Source organism: Rhinichthys klamathensis, unplaced genomic scaffold (genome assembly GCF_029890125.1).
Source record: "Rhinichthys klamathensis goyatoka isolate OS25496 unplaced genomic scaffold, OSU_Roscu_1.1 h1tg000264l_1, whole genome shotgun sequence".
In the NCBI taxonomy this organism is placed as follows: domain Eukaryota; kingdom Metazoa; phylum Chordata; class Actinopteri; order Cypriniformes; family Leuciscidae; genus Rhinichthys; species Rhinichthys klamathensis.
Genome location: NW_026606785.1, coordinates 1,371,453 through 1,384,129, shown reverse-complemented (window position 1 = coordinate 1,384,129; position 12,677 = coordinate 1,371,453). Strand labels below are relative to the sequence as shown.

General features: G+C 39.2%; 1 pseudogene; it reads right to left on the bottom strand.

The window, feature by feature from the left end:
• Positions 1-867: 867 nt before the first annotated feature.
• The window catches only part of LOC130102001 (cilia- and flagella- associated protein 210-like), a 65,730-nt pseudogene continuing 53,920 nt past the window's right edge, over positions 868-12,677 (bottom strand).

Here is a 12,677-nt window from a genome sequence, read left to right as displayed (position 1 = left end):
GTTGCGGTCAACACCTCTCATATTGCCGGATTGAGAGAAAAGCTTAACGCCGTGTGTGATGATGTGAATGAGGTGAAGACCAAAGTTTCCCAAGTCGAGTCATCACTGTTGAAAGAGAACAATCGGATCGGCGCATTGGAGTCACGCATCACTGAATTGGAGCGGTATTCCAGACGTTGGAATTTGAAATTACACTGCCTGTCAGAAAATATCGATGAAAAAAATGTAAGGAGAGAAGTGGTTGGCATTTGTCAGAAATTACTGCCAGAGCACGCTGACCATCTTCCGGATGTGATCGACACAGTGCATCGTGTTGGTGTGAAGAAAATTCTGCCCGCGGTGTAATCATCCAGTTCTCTTCGCGTATACAAAGAGCAGCAGTACGGGCGGCAGCCAAAAACTCCGCTTATCTACGGGAAAATGGTCTGCGTTTTAGAGAGGATCTTTGCAAGGCCGACAGAGATGGTAGAATGAAGTTGTGGCCGTTAGTCGACGAGGCACGGAAAGCAGGAAAGGTTGCCTACTTTGTAGCTGGTCGGGCCTTCGTGGAGAAAAAAGAGATCTTTCCGCCAAGCTGAGTTCTCTCAACTTTGAGATAAGGTGTTCTGTTTACATGCTTGTTAAAAAATAAATTAATTTGTTTTTCATCGCCACTTGTTTTTTTCCTAGCTATTGTTCATATTTTGTCCGGTTATACCTACGAAACTACAGTTGATGTGGCACTTTTTGTTCTCATCAAAATATTGTTCAAGTGAATTCAATTTTTATTTTGATGTCTTTAACTTTAACTTCACTCAATGCAAAGAATCGAAATAGCCTTACCTTGTGTCAAATAGTAAACTGAGCAACAGGAGAACTGGATATTAATTATAAAAACACTTGCACGCTCTTGCCGTATCTACGGACTGACCGCTTGTTCTTTAGGAGTGGGTAGATGTTTCTCCCTGCCTTCTCGGCTGTTTCGATGACTTGATTGGCGTATTTCTGGAACTGGGTTTCCTCCTCAACAATGAGAGCGGTGTTCTTTGCCACAAAGTCTTTCAGTTCTTTTTTCGCACGACGATTTGTGGTCTAATAACGTAAGACACGAACATGGAGGCCTTTCACTCTGTCGGTCTGGTATACTGCTTGGTTTCTGCTTTCTCAATGGCCTCCTTTCGTATCTGGGCCTGGTATTTCTCTTCTTCTATGTCGAGACGTTTCTTCTCCTCTTCTTCGATCGCCTTCAGCTTGCTGTGGACGCCAGCAGCGTAGGCGCCGGTGCCGTACTTTTGCAATCAGGCGTAGACAACGTAAACCATCCCGTGAGTTTCTTCTCTAAGAAATGTAATTCTGCCAAGCGAAAGTACTCCACTATCAAGCAAGAGACTTTGGCTTTAGTCCTGGCTATTCAACACTTCGAAGTGTATTTAGGTTCTACGGTACATCCAGTTAAGGTCTATACTGACCATGAGCCACTCAAATTCCTCAGTCGCATGTACAATTCAAATCGTAGGTTAATGCACTGGAGTCTATTGCTTCAACCTTTTAACCTCCAAATTGTGCATATCCGGGGAATAGACAATATTATCGCAGATGCGTTGTCTAGGGTGGATGCTTAATAGTATTAAAAAAAAAATTTACTTGGAAAAAAACAAAAAAGTTTTGTTTATTGTGAAAATGAACTTGCATGTGTCCTTATTTACTGAATATGGTCTATACATTTAGGTTATAGTTAATAATAATAAAACAACACTATATGTATATATATATATATATATAGATTGTTTTGGGATTTATTTTAATTTATTGGGGTTGCTAACCTAATGTAAGTCTGTAGCAATACTAGGTATTGCGTCGCGCATAGTTGCGATTTGCCTGTGACTTAACCATATACGCCAAAATAATACATTCCTGTGTAATTCTAACTTCTTTTCGCATGCAGATACGCCTTGAACGAGGAAGTGATTATTTATAGCTGGAACTCTATTGTCTGGGTTGGCTCAAACATTGAGCTGAAACACAGAATTCGTGAGTAAAAATGAGTGTTCTCATGTTCCAGGTATGGCGACAGGTCACCATTTCGGGGTGGGGGTATTACGTCCCCCAGCTCTGGTGTTTGTTCCTATACATGTGTTTGAGCGCAATGTCTCTTCCCCAATTACAGATGAGCCACACCTGAGCGAAGCCTACTTGCGCTATAAAAGGCTCCTGGGACCACACCTGAGCGCGCACACAGAGCCTGAGAACAGAGTCGATGCACAGCCGTGCTTTCTGTCTTTTGAGTGACTACCGTCCAGCCGTCCACCCGGCAGTAGAAAGCGTTCCGCCTTTGTATTTTTTTTGTTAACCTACCTATTATTTGATAACAATTCTGTTAAATAAACATACCCCTACTTTTGATACGAGCTGATCTGTGTGCGTCTCTCCTTTGTTAAGGGTGGTGTCCGTCTGCCCGTAACATAGTGGAGGCTCGTCCGAGATCAATAGTTTAAGTCGGACTTTAGTGTTTAGTGTTAATTGCGGAACTTTTGAACGCTACAACATTTTGGTGAGTATTCTGGTGGGCAATTTTGATTGTCTGTTCCTTTGTTTAGTCGACTGTTTATTATATTTTGGTGGATATCTCAGGAGGGGGCACGTGGGACGCCTCGAGCTGAGTAAGCCACTGAAGATTGCGTAGGTATTTAGGATTTTTTTGGGGGGTTTTATGTGTAGTTAGTTAGAGAAGTTGGACAACATTTTGCCTATCAGAATACCTTTTAGTTTAGTTGTATAGCTTGTGATATATTGTGGCATATCGCCTATTTAGTGAGCGCTGGTACTCTGTATGTACTAGCGTATTGGTTAAATTTGTGGATGGACATTAAAATTCGTGGTCGTTTGTAGCCTATATTGTGCTTTTCGTTTGACCACTTTAGATATTCGCTACTTTGTAGCTTTGTTGCAGTTAAACTGCTTTGGTGAGTGTTTATTTGTACTTGATTTTGGTGCGCTTTAAGCGTCTTTTCGCGTTATAAATGGCAACAGAGGAAGCTACCTATTATTTGATAACCCTTCTGTTAAATAAACATACCCCTACTTTTGATACGAGCTGATCTGTGTGCATCTCTCCTTTATGTTAAGGGTGGTGTCCGTCTGCCCGTAACACCAAGTTATTAAAAAAAGCTCTGATTATTATACATTATTTTCAGATATTTTGTTGTGCAGTATTTTTATTTTTATTTTATTTTTTTATTGAAGGAAAAGGAAAACAATACAACAATAACACAATACAGAATTTCCATTCACAGATACAATTTATCCTTTCCCCCCTTTTTTGTTTTTTCCACCCACTTTTTAAACATATATGTACATGTACACGGACACATATACACATTACAAAAAAAATAAAAAATAAAAAAAATAAAAAAACCTAAAACAAAACACTCTAATAAAAATTATTAGAAATAAGTAAATTAGATCACAGAGTGTCGTGTTAGAAATAATAAACAACCCCCCACCCACTCAGCTCACCATGACCAACACACATATTACTGGTTAATTATGCAATACAAACAGTACAATAATAACAGGCACACATTCAATTGGGTAGTACCTTTAAATTTGCGAAATAGGAAATAAAGGGTTGCCATTTAAGGAAACATTTGACTGTACATCCTCTCAATGTATATTTAATTTTCTCAAGTTTTAAAAAATACATGATGTCTCTGAGCCAACGGGAGATAGAAGGATATTTAGCAGACTTCCAATGTAGCAATAAGGAGCGTCTTGCTAGTAAGGATGTGAAAGCTATGATGTCCTTTTGTGTACGGTTAAGTGCCATTGAGGGGTCAGGAATCCCAAATATAGCAATCAGAGGACAAGGTTGGAGATTTACCCCAAGAACAGAGGACATAATATTAAAATAAGCCACCCAGAAATCTACCAAATCAGGAAAAAAAAAAAACATGTGGCTAAGATGACAAGGGGAGCCATGGCATTTATCACATTTGTCTTCCACTTCCGGATATATTTCAGATAGTCTAAGCTTAGAGAAATGTACCCTATGTAAAACCTTGAATTGAATAAGTCCAAGACGAGCACAAGAGGTGGTAGAACGTATCCTCTCTATGGCCTGTTCCCAAGACTCCTCCTGTATTTGTATTCCCAGTTCCCTTTCCCATGTACCCTTAAGTTTGGCATTTGAAAAGTCGCTAAAAGCTAAGATAATGTCATATAGCTTTGAAATGATTCCCCTGTGATGAGGGACAAATGAAAGCATGGTTTCCCACCGATGCACTGGAGGTAAAGAAGGGAAATTAGGGAAAAACTTAGCCACAAAGTTGCGAGTTTGAAAATAGCGAAACAGATGAGTAACAGGGAGTTCAAAGCGAGATGAGAGATTGGTAAAGCTATCAAAGACACCATCTACATATAAATCTCTGAATTGCAAAACACCCTTGTCATACCACAGTGAAAATGTCGAGTCCGAAAGTGATGGAGGAAATAAATGGTTGTTATTGATAGGACCCAAGGAAGATGCATCTACAAATTTAAAGTGTCGTCTAAATTGATACCAGATTTTGAGTGTGTTAAGAACCACTTGATTATCAGTGTATAGAGAAGGTTTCGTAGGTAAAGAGGAATAAAGTGGAGCAGGTATAGAAGATCCCCTAGAGGATGATAGTTCTAGTTTACACCAAGAGGATCCAGGGGATTTTAACCAGTAGCAAAGTTTATGGATGTGAGCCGCCCAATAGTAAATTAAAAAATTAGGTAATGCCAGTCCTCCATTAAGTCTGCATCTCTGCAGTAGAGTTTTACAAATCCTAGGTGATTTTCCGCCCCAAATAAAAGAACAAATTATCTTATCAAATGAGTCAAAGAAATGTTTTGGCAGAAAAAGAGGAATTGACTGGAATAAAAAAAGAAATTTCGGTAAAATATTCATTTTAACAACATTAATCTTGCCGATTAGTGAAAGGGGGAGGTTACCCCATCTTTGAATATTAGATGTAATCCTAGAGATAAGGGGAGTGAAATTCGCAGACGCAAGGCTAGATAAAGAACGAGTCACGTTAACACCTAGGTATTTGAACCCTGATGGACTAAATCGAAAAGGCAAATCTGACTGTTGCAACTGACATGCTGCAGTATTAATGGGAAAACACTCACTTTTCTCCAAATTTAATTTGTAACCTGAAAAAGCGCTGAAGTTCTCCAGAATACCCAAAACCGCAGGGATGGAAAGTGTAGGATCAGTTAAATACAATAACAAATCATCCGCATAAAGTGATAATTTATATTCGAATCCATTACGGGTGATACCTTTGAATAAAGGGGAAGATCTTAATGTAATTGACAGAGGCTCGATAGCAATAGCAAAGAGCAAAGGTGATAAAGGACAACCTTGGCGAGTTCCACGTCCAAGGGCAAAATAATCAGAATAAACATCATTAGTATGAACACTAGCCTTGGGGGATGAGTAAAGGAGGCGAATCCAAGAAATAAAATTTTCACCAAATCCAAATTTTTTCAGAACTGCAAACAAGTATTCCCACTCTACCATATCGAATGCCTTTTCGGCGTCTAAAGAAATCACAAGCTCAGGAAGTTCAGCCGAGTGTTTTGAGTAAATCATATTGAAAATTGTACGGGTATTAAAAAACAGTTGACGTCCCTTTATAAAACCATTTTGCTCATCAGATATAATATGAGGAAGCACATTCTCTAAGCGGGATGCAATTACTTTAGCCAATACCTTGACGTCAGCATTAAGCAAAGACAATGGTCTGTAAGACCCACAGGAGGTCGAATCTTTGTCCTTTTTGAGAAGGAGAGTGATAGTGGCTTGTGTCAAGGTTGGTGGTAATGAACCACTTTCTAGGGATTCATTGAATACGGATAAAAGTAACGGTGCCAATTTGCCAATAAATGTTTTAAAAAATTCAATCGGAAACCCATCGGGGCCTGGGGCTTTATTAGATTGCATAGCATTAATTGCTATTAATACTTCTTCAAGAGAGAGTGGAGAGTCCATTTGCGTGGCAGTATTTGTATCAATGACAGGGTTCGAAAGATTCTGAAGAAATGTATTCATTTTAGTGTTGTCAGTAGGAAATTCAGATTTATATAATAAAGAGTAAAATGATTTAAAAATAGCATTAATTTCCAAGGGGTCTGTAGTAATAGTGTCATACGTGTTTTTAATAGTAGGTATCAGACGGGAAGTGGCCTGCCGTCGTAACTGATGTGCCAGTAAACGACTTGCCTTGTCGCCATATTCGTAGTATGAGCCACGGCTGCGTAATAGCAAGCGCTCTGCCTCTTTAGTTGAGATGAGATCAAATTCTGCTTGCAGATCAAGACGCTGCTTAAGAAGTTCTGGAGAAGGGTTCAGCGCGAATCTTTGATCAAGGTCCCCAATCACAGATGTAAGTGCATTAAGCCTGGCATTAATCTTTTTATTAGAAAGAATAAGAAATAATTTGACCTCTCAGGTAACATTTAAGTGTCTCCCACAGCAATGAATATGAAGATGAGTCATTATGATTGAAAGACAAGAACTCATCAATAGAGTTTGAAATGAATTTGCAGAATTCTTGGTCTGCCAAAAGGAGAGAGTTAAATCTCCAAAGTGGTGGGCTACGTTTACAGGTAGAAAGTTGAATATCTAATAGTAAAGGTGAATGGTCGGAGATTACAATACCTAAATAGTCCGAAGAATTAACACATGAATTAAGCGTACGGTCAATAAAAAAATAATCAATCCTAGAATATGAATGGTGCACCTGGGAAAAGAAAGAGATTTTTTTAATAGAGGGGTTACGAGATCTCCATGGATCAATAAGACCATACTGTTTCATAAAATCAGAGAAAGTTTTAGACATAGCAGATTGAGATAGATTTCGAGGATTAGACCGATCTAAGATTGGGTCGAAAACACAATTTAAATCCCCAACGAAAATCAGCAGGTGTGTATTCAAGAAGGGGATGTTACTCAGCAATCTGTTAGCGAATTCAACATCATCGAAGTTCGGGGCATATACATTCACCAACAAAACCTTTTTTTGCATCAGGGTACCAGCAACCATGAGGTATCTGCCATTCCTATCAGCAATAACGTCAGTGGATGAGAACTGGACTTTTTTGTTAATTAGAATAGCGACTCCCCTAGCTTTTGAATTCAAGTTTGAGTGAAAGACTTGACCTACCCAAGGGCAATCTAACCTAACATGGTCTTTAACACGAAGATGAGTCTCCTGCAAAAAACTAAATCAGAGTTTAAACGTTTCAAGTGTGCAAAAACCTTAGATCTCTTAACAGGATTACCCATACCTCTGATATTCCAACTGATGAATCTGAGAGGTGTGCCTGACCCAGCAATGCTGGGATCTATATTGCCATTAACCATTTGAAAAAAAAAGAAGAATTTATTTTTGAAAATGATCATATAGAGCCGAGGTGGGCCCCCCTCCCCTCCCAACATACCCCTAAACACAAATGCACCCAAAGTCCCCAAATAACCACAGAACAAAGGAGACAGCAGTGCTTCCCACAGTAAACAAAAGTTGTCCACAACAACGTTGAACAACTCGGAGACCATGCAAACCAAACAAAAGTAAGAGAAGAAAAAAAGAGAAAAAAACTCCCGCCGATCTCAACACTATTTAACGTTAAACATATGCGCATGAATACAGTAAAGCACGCGAAAATACAAATAACAGTGGGCCCTCAGTCCTGTGCAAATAGATGCAGAAAGCATAAAATGAGGTAATGTTGATCAGATCTAATAAGTGCAGCAAGCTAGAAAACCACCTAATACTAAACAAATTAAGACTGGTGTATTCACAACCTCTAAGGAATAGGCCTACTAGAACATAGATCAGAAACGCTGTTGGAGCTCACCCAGGAACCAAAGTTTTGACAAAGTCGCTGGCTTCCTCCGCAGAAACGAAATCCTTCTCAACACCGTTGTATGTGATGCGAAGACGCGCTGGATGAAACAGACCATATCGAGCACCGTCAATGCCACGAAGTTGACGTCTGACCTCGTTGAATGCAGCCCGAGCTATCTTGACAGTGTGGTCAGGGAAAACTGAGACGGTCGCGTCTCTGACTTAAATCTGCCGGAGCTCTCTCGCGCGGTGCAGAATGTCAACACAGTCACTGTAATAATGAAATCTGCACACAATGGCTCGTGGACGATCACCAGGCTTGGGTTTGGGTTGGAGGGTCCGGTGGGACCGGTCCAAAAGCGGCTCCTTTTCCAGATTGAACGCTTCCTTCAGTAAGGCGGCCACAGCAGCCGTGGTACAGGTGTGAGGGCCCTCCGGTACTCCCACTATCCTGATGTTGTTACGCCGTGATCTGGACTCCAAGTCTTCACATTTATTTTCCAGCATGGCTATGTTAGCTGTGAGGCGCTCGATAGTTGTTTTCATCTCGGCGATGTCATCTGAGCACTCGGTGAGTGCGTGCTCCATCTCTCCGACCGTACCTTTTAGCTCAGACATGGTAGCATCGGTAGCAGCTTTATCATTCGCCAGCTGTGACTTCACCGCTTGCAGGTCAAGCTTAATAGTAGGCAAAGCATCCCCGAGAGTATCCTGGAGTTCCTTTTTAAAAATATCAGCAATATCTTTCCTCACCGAGGCCAATAACTCGAGCTTGAGTGCAGCGATGTCAAGGTTGGCATCCGTCGAGGTGCCCTCGACCTCTGAGGTAACAGATGATCCACTCGAAGACGCGGTCGCAACTTGCAGACCAGGCCGCAGTTGTGTCTGAATAGTTTTGCGAGTTTTAGAAATCTTTCCAGCCATCTTATGCAGTCCGGAGTTAGACTTTTTAGTAAAAAATGTTGCGGAGTAAGAATATACTAAATATGTAACGAAAAAGCGCAGAAAAATAACAATATTAACTGAAATCGGCAGGAGCTAACAAACTCACGTCCTACTCCATTGATGCTCGGCAGCGCCCCCCTGTTGTGCAGTATTTTGAATTCTTTAAAAACCTTGTTTTCTCGAGCCTTTTCTCCGACCGTTCTGGACGACACCTGTTCTATCTAAGGCTGTTGACATTTTAACCCTCTGGGGTCTGAGGGGTTTTCTGGGTCCCTGAGGTGTTCTGACATGCTCTAACATTTGCGCTTATTTCTGTTACTTGTGACATTTTCATGGCTAAAGTCTTATTACACTCGCCTTCAGCTTGCTGTGGACGCCAGCAGCGTAGGCGCCGGTGCCGTACTTTTGCAATCAGGCGTAGACAACGTAAACCATCCCGTGAGTTTCTTCTCTAAGAAATGTAATTCTGCCCAGCGAAAGTACTCCACTATCAAGCAAGAGACTTTGGCTTTAGTCCTGGCTATTCAACACTTCGAAAGTGTATTTAGGTTCTACGGTACATCCAGTTAAGGTCTATACTGACCATGACCCACTCAAATTCCTCAGTCGCATATACAATTCAAATCGTAGGTTAATGCGCTGATTGCTTCAACCTTTTAACCTCCAAATTGTGCATGTCCGGGGAATAGACAATATTATCGCAGATGCGTTGTCTAGGGTGGATGCTTAATAGTATTTTTTTTAAAAGCTGAACGCACTTTCTTTCATTTGTTGTATGTATGTGTATTGGAGTGCTTTTCCTTCTTCTTTAGCTTTTTGAGCTTGAAGTTTTTGCTTCTCCATGAAGATTTGATCTGCTTCCTTCTTTGCATTCAGCATCTTCAGAGCTTTCTGTTCCAGCTCTTGCCTCTGATATAGAGTTGAGAAAAATGTTTATTTCAATAAATGCATTTCAAATTCTATATATAAACTGTGTGATGCTCATAAACCCAGCATCACTGTGGTAAAATTAAGCAATAAGCCCCGCGAAGCCGTGTTTTCCAGTGGAACAGCTGAGGGACGTTGTTAGGCATGACGCGGAGCGGAGATTTAAAAATGTTTACATGTCGTTAGCCTCATAGCTATTATGCTATGAGACTAACGATGTATAAAAACATTAGGAATAGGTAATTTACCCTGGATTCTCTCTGTGCAGAGATAGATTTCAACATGGCTGCATGTTTTTCTTCTTTCTCGCGCTGCACTCGGGCCCGTCTGGCCTCACGTTCAGCGACTGCTTTTGCGATGATATCTTCCTCATTGCTGATTTTTTCCTGCTTCTGCACGGCTAACTTCTGTATAACAGTCTCTCTATGTCTTTGACGCTCTAAAAGGCAAAAATAAAGACAAATACAAGCCCAGTTCTGAGACAGTGGAAAGAATTATACTTTCTCCAGGCTTCCCACTCAGTGAACTTCCATTAATTCAATAACCTTCCCAGTTAGATGTGATTCATGAATGAGCAAGTTGTAAGAATGTGGATGTCAAATGATATGTCAATGTTCCCAAAATACCTTTCACAGACAAATTAAAGATTGGAACTGGTTTGCAAGGACGTTTGAATTTGAAACAAACACTTAGAGCAGTTTCTGGTTGATTAAATACACCCGAATAACTAAGTTAGCAAAACTCAAATAATTTGAGGTAATCAGTTACATCAAATTGTTTAAGTTAAGAAATTGAATGTGTAAGTAAGCAGAGCTTGCAGATTTTTGTTTTGTAATCATATATTTTAATTGCTTTTAACTTGAAATATCTGAGTAAGATAATTCATACACAACTTAAAACTCTCATGTAATCTCAACTTCAATATTTTTAGTAGTGGAAACTTGGCTAGATTTAACAAGCCAATTCAATAAGTGCTACCTATAGTATTAGCATATCATAGCCCTTGCGGAATGAGTACATCAACTTAAAACATTTAACACACACTGTTCTCAAACCAAACTCGTCACCGGCCATGATGGTAACTCCCCAAAAAACCCAACATAACAGAAACTCTTCTAAACTAGCATAACAAAACATTAAACACTACTAAATCTCCCACTTAACATTAATCTGGCACAAAAACCATTATATGACACTTAATTTTAGCATTTACTCTCCCTTTTGAGTGTCATTGCAAAGCATGCTGGGAAATAAAAATCCCAGCCCAGATTCAGTTAAATTTAAGTTTGTCAAAATTAAAAGAAACAAGTTCATAGAACTCAAAACAACGAAACAATTCAACTTACTTAAAATGTGTCAGTTTTGTGAACTCAAAAGAAAAAATAAATGTTAAAATATTCATAAAATTGTAAGTATCGTATATTAATTTGATGGAACTAATTTGTATAATGTGAGTTGGCCCTACTCAAAACAATGGATTATTTTGAGCGTTAGGGTTTACAGTGTTAGGAAGCTAAAAATACAAATATTAGATGAGAAACTTTAACCTTGAACTTAGAAATGTTGCCTTGGCAACTAATTGAAATAACATTTCACTTTGTAAGTTGAAGTACTAAAATTACTAAAACTGAAGTAAATATAAAATAAAACTCAAAAGAAATAAAATTAAAAAACAGGGGGAAAAATGACAAAAGCACACAATTCTGAAAATAATAATAAAAGGTCATTCAAAACATTGCTAAATACTGTATACTATAAATAATACTAAAATATCACTGGAAGCCCATGATCTCTAGAGATTCACAGTTTTAAAGTAACAAAAATGCCTAAAATGCGTCCAAAGTTATTTTATCTGTTGTCTAAGCATTTAATATATAAATGTTAGTATGGGTTGGAAGTGTTTAACATAATTAATCAGCATGCTGTGTTTTTGATGCGTGTTAGCCCTCATGAATGTGCAAAAATGCTCCTGAAAATAAAGAAGTTAATTTCTGACACTAATGAGTGTGATTAATATCCACCACATGACGCATTTCCATTGTCTTATGTACAATACCTAAATGTACAATACCTAAATGTTTCCTCCTGTTTTTCTCTCCTCATTCTCGTCACTTTTTCGCTCTGGCTGGCGATCTGCTTTCTCTTCTCCTCCTCTTCCCCTTGCCTCCGAGCCTCCGCTGCTTTTGTCAGCTCTCTGTTGGTCAAATGGTCCTGATGGAAGACAGAAGAAGGGATTTCAAAACCGCATCTGATTCGATCTGCTTTTACAGTGTGTAAGGACTCAAGGGCGGATCTAATCCGTGGGGAATTTGCATATCATAATTAATAATTGGTAATTAATAATTATTCATGCATGTTTGGATTAGATCAGTCTTACATGTTAATAAATCTCCCGATAAGGGAGGATCTGTCATTTTACCTGCATGCATGCATGTGAATCCTTGAAATTAACCACAAGTTGATTGCAATTAATTACACGGACCACGTTTCACAAAACAGGTAAAATGAATTAGCTCAATTGTCAGTATAATATTTGTGGGGATCCACAATATCATCGTACTTTATAGGATTTCAGGAAATGCAATTCTCTGGCCAGAAGAATTGGGTTTCCCGCCCTATAAACACATACTCTTTAAGGTATATTTAATTTTAGTAAGCTTGTAGCAAGATCTTTGGCACTTAAGGGACTTGAAGCTGAGCAAAGAGACAGTACATCAATCAAATGAATATATAATTAATTTAATAGAGGCATGACTACTTATGTATTTACTACGGTTACAGGGGATATATGTATTTACAAACATAATAAACAAACAAAACACGATAATAAGACATCAATGAACGAGAAATGCGTAAAGTTTGGACAATGGATAACTTACAGGCGTGAGCGAGTAAGAGGGAGAGAGAGAGGGAGGGGGAGAGAGAGAAAACATTAGCAGAATTCCT